We start from the raw sequence: 10,052 nt of genomic DNA on the forward strand, positions 1-10,052 counted from the left end.
CCCGGCCCTATCTTATATGAAGGATGGCTTTATGCCTATCCCATGCATGCTTAAACCCCTTCACTGTATTTGCAGCTACCACTTCTGCAGGAAGGCTATTCCATGCATCCACTACTCTCTCAGTAAAGTAATACTTCCTTATATTACTTTTAAACCTTTGCCCCTCTAATTTAAAACTGTGTCCTCTTGTGGTAGTTTTTCTTCTTTTAAATATGCTCTCTTCCTTTACCGAGTTGATTCCCTTTATGTATTTAAAAGTTTCTATCATATCCCCTCTGTCTCTTCTTTCTTCCAAGCTATACATATTAAGGTCCTTTAACCTTTCCTGGTAAGTTTTATCCTGCAATCCATGTACTAGTTTAGTAGCTCTTCTCTGAACTCTCTCTAGAGTATCTATATCCTTCTGGAGATATGGCCTCCAGTACTGCGCACAATACTCCAAGTGAGGTCTCACCAGTGTTCTGTACAGCGGCATAAGCACTTCACTCTTTCTACTGCTTATACCTCTCCCTATACATCCAAGCATTCTGCTGGCATTTCGTGCTGCTCTATTACATTGTCTTCCCACCTTTAAGTCTTCTGAAATAATTACTCCTAAATCCCTTTCCTCAGATACTGAGGTCAGGACTGTGTCAAATATTCTATATTCTGCCCTTGGGTTTTTACGCCCCAGGTGCATTATCTTGCACTTATCCACATTAAATTTCAGTTTCCAGAGTTCTGACCATTCTTCTAGTTTTCCTAAATCCTTTTCCATTTGGCGTTTCCCTCCAGGAACATCAACCCTGTTACATATCTTTGTGTCATCAGCAAAAGACAAACCTTACCAGCGAGGCCTTTTGCAATATCACTTATGAAGATATAAACAAAATCGGTCCTAGTACAGATCCCTGTGGAACCCCACTGGTAACATTACCTTGTTTTGAATGTTCTCCATTGACTACAACCCTCTGTTGTCTGTCACTCAGCCACTGCCTAATCCACTCAACAATATGGGAGTCCATGCTCAATGACTGCAGTTTATTGATAAGTCTTCTATGTGGGACAGTGTCAAAAGCCTTACTAAAATCTAGATATGCGATGTCTACTGCACCTCCACCGTCTATTATTTTATTCACCCAGTCAAAAAAATCTATAAGATTTGTTTTGACATGATCTCCTGAAAGTAAACCCATGTTGTTTTTCATCTTGCAATCCATGGGATTTTAGATGTTCCACAATCCTATCCTTTAATAGGGTTTCCATTAATTTGCCTACTATTGATGTCAGACTCACTGGTCTATAGTTGCTCGATTCCTCCCTACTACCTTTCTTGTGAATGGGCACGACATTTGCCAATTTTCCAATCTTCCGGGAAGACTCCTGTTACTAATGATTGGTTAAATAAATATGTTAACGGTTTTGCCAGCTCACCACTAAGCTCTTTTAATAATTTTGGGTGTATCTCTCAGGCCCTGTGACTTATCTGTCTTCATCTTAGACAGCAAACTTAGAACATCTTCCTCTGTAAAGATACATGCATCAACGATTTAATAGTAATTCTTTCTAGTGGAGGTCCTTCTCCTTTTTCTTTTGTAAAAACTGAACAGAAGTATTCATTAAGGCAGTCGGCTAGCCCTTTATTCTCTTCTACATACCTTCCGTCCTTTGTTTTTAATTTAGTTATTCCTTGTTTTAATTTCCTTTTTTTCATTTAATATCTGAAGAATGTCTTATCCCCTTTTTTCATAGACTGAGCTAGTTTTTCTTCTGCCTGCGCTTTAGAAGTTCTTATAACTTGCTTGGCCTCTCTCTGCCTAATCTTGTAGATTTCCTTATCTTCATTGCTCTGGGTTTTTTTATAATTACAAAATGCTAGCTTTTTATTTTTAATGATTTGGGCCACTTCTGCTGAGTACCACATTGGTCTCCTCCTTTTTTTGCTTTTACTGACAAGTCTAATGCAATTTTCTGTTGCCTTCAATAATGCACCTTTTAAGTAGTCCCATTTCTCCTGGACTCCATGTAATCCGTTCCAGTCTGATAAGGACTCATTTATGACTAATTTCATTTTTGAAAAGTCTGTTTTTCTAAAATCTAAAACTTTTGTTTTTGTGTGGTGGGACTCTTTCACAGTACTTATATTAAACCACACTGACTTGTGATCACTAGATCCCAAGGTTTCGCCTACAATGACATCATATACCGAATCCCCGTTTGTGAATACCAAATCCAAAATGGCCTCCCTCCGGGTTGGCTCCTCAACCACTTGTTGTAGAGATAACCCCAGTAGGGAATTTAGAATATCTGTACTCCTGGTAGCAACTGCTATTTTGGTTTTCCGTTTATATCTGAAAGATAGAAATCTCCCATAATGATAACTTCTCCTTTCATTTGTCATTTTAGCTATTTCTTCAACTAGTAGATCTCTAGTTCTTTAACTTGACCCAGGTGGTCTATATATCACACCTACACGAGTTACTGCATGGTTATGCAAACTGCACGTACCCAAACTGACTCTATGTTGGCCTCACCAACTTGTATTAGGTTAGATTTAATGCTATCTATCACATACAGGGCCACTCCTCCTCCTTTCTTGCCTTCTCTGTCTCTTCTGTATAAAGAGTACCCTGGTATGGTTATGTCCCAGTCATTTCTTTCATTAAACCATGTCTCCGTAACAGCCACTAAATCTACATTCTCAGATGCCATTATTGACCCAAGTTCATTGATTTTTTTACCTAAACTGCGAGCATTTGTAGACAGGACTCTGAGCTTATCATTTCTTAACCTCTGTGCTTCTGACCTGTTCTGGCATTGTTTCGGGGGGCAATTGGACTCTTTTATTTTCACTCTTTTGCCCCCCCTTCCTAGTTTAAATACTCTTTCGCAAATTCTTGGAGTTGTTCACTAAGTACATTTGTTCCTTTGAGAGAAAGATGCAAACCATCTTTTTTGTACAGTTCCTTTCTATTCCAAGTAGAGCTATCATGAGAAACAAAGCCAAATCCTTGCTCTTGACACCATTTATCAAGCCATATGTTGAACTCCTTTATGCGCCTCTGCCTATCATTCTGAACATTATGCACAGGCAGAACTTCAGAAAATGAAATGGTGGATGCAAAATCCTGTACGTCATTACCAAGTGTGATAAAAGATTTTTTCACCTCTGACACTTCATTGCAAGCCAGGTCATTTGTCCCTAGATGGACAAGAACATCCACGTCCCCTTCCTGCTTTGCTTGCTTAACAATATTAATAATACGTCTTCTATCTCTTCTAGCAGTAGCCCCAGGGAGACATCTCACAAAACCATTTTCTTTAAGCTCCACGCTTCTTATGATTGAATCACCCAGCAACAGCTGCATCCTTTGAGACTTCACTTTATCTTTTTTGTTGCATACATTAGACATAGGAGTCGATGGTTTCTCACCCTCTGTGCTTGAGTCCATATCCATGTTGTCCTTACATTCTGAGAGTGCTGCAAATGAATTATGGAGAACCACCGACTGTGGGACATGTCTTCTATCCACCACTCTAAGACTTCCAGAACCTACATTAACCCATCTGCCATTTCTGGGGGTCCTCTGTCTGTTTTAGTAACTACTTGCATTCTCCATGGAATAACAATTCTGGAGGATTTATTCTTTTGACTTAGTGTTCTGCTATTCATCTATTATTCCTTCTAGAAGTTATGAATGAATTGCCAACAGTCTGCAATGAAGGTCCCTCTGAATGTTACCAGTTGGTGGTGAGTCCCTGCACAGTCTGACACTGACAGCACTGATTAGATAAGGCAAGGACATCCCCCAACTGGTAACGCTAAGATGGATCTTTATTGCAGACTGCTGTCAATTCATTCATAAACTTATATATATATATATATAAACAACACAGATAGAGCAGCAGCACAGTCAGACGGTGTGAACAGGGTGCAACTCCTCAGGGAAGGCAGGCTTTTCCTCCACTGTAAATACGTCCAAAGAATGAGGCAGCACTCCAAATTCTTGTGAAGGGGGAAGACCCAAATTTATTTCCCAGGCAACGTTTCGGCCTACTCAAGCTTGATAAAGGCCTCATTGAGTAGGCCGAAACGATGCCTGGGAAATAAATTTGGGTCTTCACCCCTTCACGAGAATTTTGAGTGCTGCCTCATTCTTTGGACGTATATATATATATATATATATATATTATGTAGTCGGGAGGACTACTGGTCCACAATCCCCCTAAAGGTATTGAAATGTCATAGTCTGGAGGTGGCTGGACTGTATGGCTGAGGAAAGCCGCATTTGTGTTCCATGTGTGAACAGGGCTCTCTAGGTGAGTCAGGGATACGTTTATGTGTTTAGTTAGAGCCTAGCCGGGCAAGGGTTTGTTATTTTGTGTGGATGTGCCACGTGATAAGTTGAAGCTGCGACTTTGTAACCAGTGTTTTGCTGAAGTGTCTGAAATAAAGCAAGAGTTTGGACATTATAACCGTGTCTGTGAAGATATCTGTGAGTGTGACCCCCCAAAAAGAGATGATCCCTTACAATATATATATATATACACTGTATATTATTATTATTATCATCATAAGGGGATGCCAGAGAGATTACAACCTGGTCCTCTTTATATGGGTTATCCCAGAAAAATATTTACAATTTTTCAAACCTCCACCTTTTTCTGAATACTTTTGTATTTGCATGTAATTAAAAAAACAGCATAACCATGTAGTCATTTAATCTAATATATCAAGCTGAGTGTGTGTATATGTGTGTATGTCCGCTAAAGGAATCCGCACCGTCGCATTTACAATCACAAAATTTGGCAAACAGTTACATCAGGTGTCCTGGAAGGTTTTTGACCGGGTCTCAGCTCTCTAACACGATATTCCCAAAAAGTCTAACTGGCGGCTGAACAAGTCTTTGCTCGACTCTCTAGACCATAATATGAAAATAACTGAGCTGCTTGAGGAATACTTCAAGCTCAATGACACCCCTGACGTGAAATATGGATCTATTTGGGAAGCGCACAAAACGGTAGTTAGGGGTCACCTAATGGGACTTGGATCTTACATTAAAAAACAAAAGGAACAACAAATATTGGCTCTGTCTAGACAAATCCAGAAACTTGAAAATATTCATAAGAAACAAATATCTGATGAGACCCTAAGCCAACTCACAATGTTGAGATCTACCCTTAAGAACATTCTAAACGCCCGTACAGCGAAACTATTTCTATCTGCTAAATTTAAATATTATGCACATGGCGACAAAGCCTCAAAGTTTATGCTATCACAGATTAAAAAACAGAAAGCCAAATCCTATATCCATATGATCCGGTCTCCTTCTTCACATCCTTTAAGAAATACAGAAGATACAGCCTCCCGGTTCAAAGACTTTTATGAAAGTCTATACAATATCACCCCTCCTCCTTCATTGACATACATAGAAGATAAGATTGTGGCAATAGACAACTGGTTGGCTACCCTCAGTCTGCCCTCTCTTTCTGCAGAACAGTCCAAGCTTTTACTAAAACCATTCACAATCCACAAATTAAAAGAAGTACTAAACCCCCCCCATAAGAGTCCAGGCCCGGATGGATTATCATTGATATACTATCGTACATTTCGTACTACCCTACTGTCTAGGTTTCTTGACCTATGCAACAGGGCATTAAAAGGAGAGCCTTTGCCGTCCCAGATGTTGATAGCACATATCACAATTATACCTAAAGAGAACAAAAACAACTCTCTCTGTGCCAACTATAGACCTATATCACTCCTTAACACTGATCTCAAAATGTTTGCCAAACTCATAGCCCTTCGGCTAAAACCGATTCTGCCCCCTTCTTATCCGTAATGAGCAGGTTGGATTTGTGGCTGGGAGATAGGGCAGAATGAATACCACTAGACTGATCCATATCATAAATTACGCTAGTAGCCATCGAGTGCCTTTAGTATTACTAGGCACTGATGCCAAAAAGGCGTTCGACCGCATTGATTGGGTATTCATGAAAAGGGCTCTTAACAAATTTGGAATACCTGATCAATTTATTTCTACCATAATGGCAATGTACAATAAACCCACAGCCAAGGTCCAAATAAATAGTATTTTATCCCCCCCCTGCAGATCAATAATGGGACCCGACAAGGATGTCGCTTGTCGCCTCTACTATTCGTTCTCACAGTAGAATGCCTGTTTCAGGCGTTTAGACAAGATGATAGAATAAAGGGTATTGATCTGCAGGGGGTACAACACCACCTTGCCGCATTCGCGGAGGATCTCTTGGTAATAATAACAAATCCAGACACAGCATTCCCCGCTATACAGAATATATTTGACCTTTTTGGGAAAATATCTTACTTCCTGATAAACACAACCAAATCTCAAGTTCTTAATGTGACTCTAGACCTACAAACTCAAAACAGATTACAAATAATTACACCTTACCAATGGTTAAACATCTCTCTAAAATTCCTGGGGATTTGGTTAACAGCTGACCCAAAAGATTTATACAAAACAAACTTTCCGGAACTTCCCAAAGCTATAAACCAAACCATTAATACGTGGGACATCCAATTCTCATCCTGGTTCGGTAGACACTCTTTAATCAAAACTGTATTATTGCCTAAGATACTGTATTACCTACAGACCTTACCAATACCCCTTCCTCTAACCTTCTTTACGCAATTGCAGACCATCTTCTCCAAATTCATGTGGCATAAGAAAAAACCTAGACATTACCTTCTCTTCAGGGCGGGATGGGAGTGCCGGATATACATAGTTATTATTTAGCTATACAAGGAGTACGGTGTTTAGACTGGCTTCGCCACCCAGAATCCCGCCTGGACATACAAGCTGAACAAGCAATTAACCGCATCCCATTAAGATCCCTCCTATTATCGGTCAAATTTTTGTCCAATACAAAACTTTTTAGCCTCCTAACAAAAAACACGGTTAGTATATGGAACCACCACCTAAAACACTTTCTGATTTCTATCCCTATATCTCCTTTACTACAAATAAGAGATATCCTATCGGATGCACCCCCTCAATTCCTTCAGACCCTCCCGGGTTCCCTCAGACGTCTCACCACCCCAATCATTGACCTGCTGGATTCGCAGGGTTATTTACTAGAAAACTGGGAACAACCCATCCAAGTGCCCTCTCTGTCCATCCTTCATTTGACACATGTCAAAAATTAAATGAAAACATTACTTGCAGCAAAATATACAACTCCGACTCAATTTGAGTCAAAAGTATTACAGTTGAAAGAACCAACTAAAAAGATAACTACTATATATGCTGAAATACTTCAACATAACAAGCCTGAAAGCTTATAGTTTATGACAAAATGGGAAAGTGACTTACAATACACACTGTCACAAACTTCCCTCAACAAGTGTTTAGCACTCACTCCAAAGATCTCCACATGCGTCCGCCTACAGGAGAATTATTATAAGATACTCACACGATGGTACTACACCCCGGAGGTCCTACAGAAAATATACCCAGATGTCAGTCACCTATGCTGGCGTTGTAAACAGGAATCCGGTACATTTATACACATATGGTGGCAATGTAGTCATATAGCTTCCTTTTGGAATACTATATGTTCTTCGATAAGTGAGATTTGTAGGACCAGAGTTCAACCAACACCACAACTCTGCCTACTGAACCTGCTGGATCCGATACCACTCCCTAGACACGCAAAGAAACTGATAACCTCCTTGCTGGCCTCAGCTAGGATACTTATCGCCTCTAAATGGAGATGTGACTCACCTCCCACATTAGCTATGTGGTTTAATAAATACGATGATATCTATAGAATGGAACAGATAGCTGGTTGGGAAACTAGATCCACTCCAGCTTTTCAGAAGACCTGGTACCCTTGGGTGTCATTTAGAGGCTTTGAAAAGCAAGTACAATCAGCAACACTAAACATATTCCTATAGGAGACTGAAGTCTCCAGATGGTATTTATTATAGACTTGACGACTTAACCTGCTGCAATGTGGATGGCACATTTAAGGGGATGGTCTGCTATGGAGGTCAGTGTTAAGGGGTGGATGCTGTAGAGGCCACCGTTAAGGCGGCGGGGTGTTGTGGAAATCACTGTTAAAGAGATGGGGTATTGTGGAGGTCACTAATAAAGGGGCGGACGCTATGAAGGTCACTGTTAAGGGGGAGAAATGCTGTGGCGTTCACTGTTAAAGGGGCAGGCACTGTGAAGGTCTCTGTTAAGGGGGCAGGTAACGGTGGAGGTCACAGGTAAGGGGACGGTCTGCTATGGAGGTCAGTGTTAAGGGGCGGGGTGATGTAGAGGTCACTGTTAAGGGGGTGTTTTTTTTTGGAAGTAACATTTTAAGGGAACGAAGCTCTGTGGAGGCCCCTGTTAAAGGGGTGGGGTACAGTGGAGGTCACTGTTAAGGGAGCAGGGTACTTTGGCAGTCACTGCTAAAGAGGCAGTCGCTGTGGTGGCCTCTGTTAAGGGGGTTGGGAATGGTGAAGGTCAGTTAAGGGGACTGTAACCTATGGTCAGTGTTAAGGGGCGGGTGCTGTAGAGGTCTCTGTTAAGGGGGTGGGCCACTGTGGAGTTCACTGTCAAGGGGGTGGGGTGCTGTGGAACTCACTGTTAAAGGGGCTTCTGTGGAGGTCCCATTTTAACCTCTTACGGACAGAGGGCGTACCTATACGCCCTGATGTCTGAGTCCTTAAGGGCGGTGATTGGAAAGGGGTGCCTGCTGAAATCATTCAGCAGGCACCTTGTGACAATGCCGAGGGGGTTCCTGTGACCCCAACGTATCTGCGATCGCTGTGACCGTGACATAGAAGTTGTTTGTGGTTGAGGGAGCCCATCAAGTCCCCGCACTGCTGTGGCGGGGACCCGATGGGTGATAAGACAGCCCGATGCGGTGCAGAGACTGCTCAATGCCTTGCATGGCATCGGGACCTACTTTCTACGGGAGCCGAGGAGATCCAGCCTCAGGCTGCGTCTCCTAGGCAACCTGTTAGTGTATGACTCAGTGTCATACACAAACAGGCAGTGCATTACAATACATCTGTATTGTAATGCATTGCAGAGCGGATCAGACCCCCCAAAAGTTTAAGTTCCAGAGTGGGACAAAAACTAAAGTTAAAAATAAAGTAAAAAATGGTTTTTAATAATAAAAATAAAGTTTTCAAGTTAAAAAAGAAAAAACGCCCATTTCCCTATTTTTATAATAAAAAAAGAAAAGAAAAAACACACATATTATATATTGCACATACGTAAACGGTCGGCTCTATAAATATATCACATGATCCACCCCGTCCGATAGACACCATAAAAAATAAAAACTGTGTTAAAAAATGCCATTTTAGTAACCTTAGATCACTAAAAGTGAAACACTAAATGATCAAAAAGGCGTATGCACCCCAAAATAGTACCAATCTAACCGTCACCTCATCCTACAAAAAATGAGCCCTACATAGGACAATCGCCCAAAAAATAAAAAAACTATGGCTCTCAGACTATTGAGACACTAAAACATGATTTTTTTTGTTTCAAAAATGATATTAGTGTAAATAAAGAGGGGCATTGGGGGCTATTGTGAGGCACTGGGGGGCTGAAGAGGGGCATTGGGGGCTGATGTGAGGCACTGGGGGCTGATGTAAGGCACTGGGGGGCCTGAAGAGGGGCATTGGGGGCAGATGGGAGGCACTGGGGGGCTGATGTGAGGCACTCGGAGGCTGAAGAGAGGCTGCTGGGGGCTGAAGAGGGGCACTGGGGGGCTGATATGAGGCACTGGGGGGCTAGAAGAGGGGCATTGGGGGCTGATGTAGGCACTGGGGGGCTGATGTGCGGCACTGGGGGCTGAAGAGAGGCTGCTGGGGGGCTGATATGAGGCACTGGGCACTGATATGAGGCACTGGGGGGCTGAAGAGGGACAATGGGGGCTGAAGATAGGCACTGGGGGGCTTATATGAGGCACCTGTGGGGCTGATATGAGGCACTGGGGGCTGGAGAGAGGCGGCGGAGGGGCTGAAGAGGGGCACTGGGGGCTGATATGAGGCACTGGGGGGCTGAAGAGGGGCACTGGGGGCTGAA

This window comes from Bufo bufo, chromosome 1 (genome assembly GCF_905171765.1).
Source record: "Bufo bufo chromosome 1, aBufBuf1.1, whole genome shotgun sequence".
In the NCBI taxonomy this organism is placed as follows: Eukaryota; Metazoa; Chordata; class Amphibia; order Anura; family Bufonidae; genus Bufo; species Bufo bufo.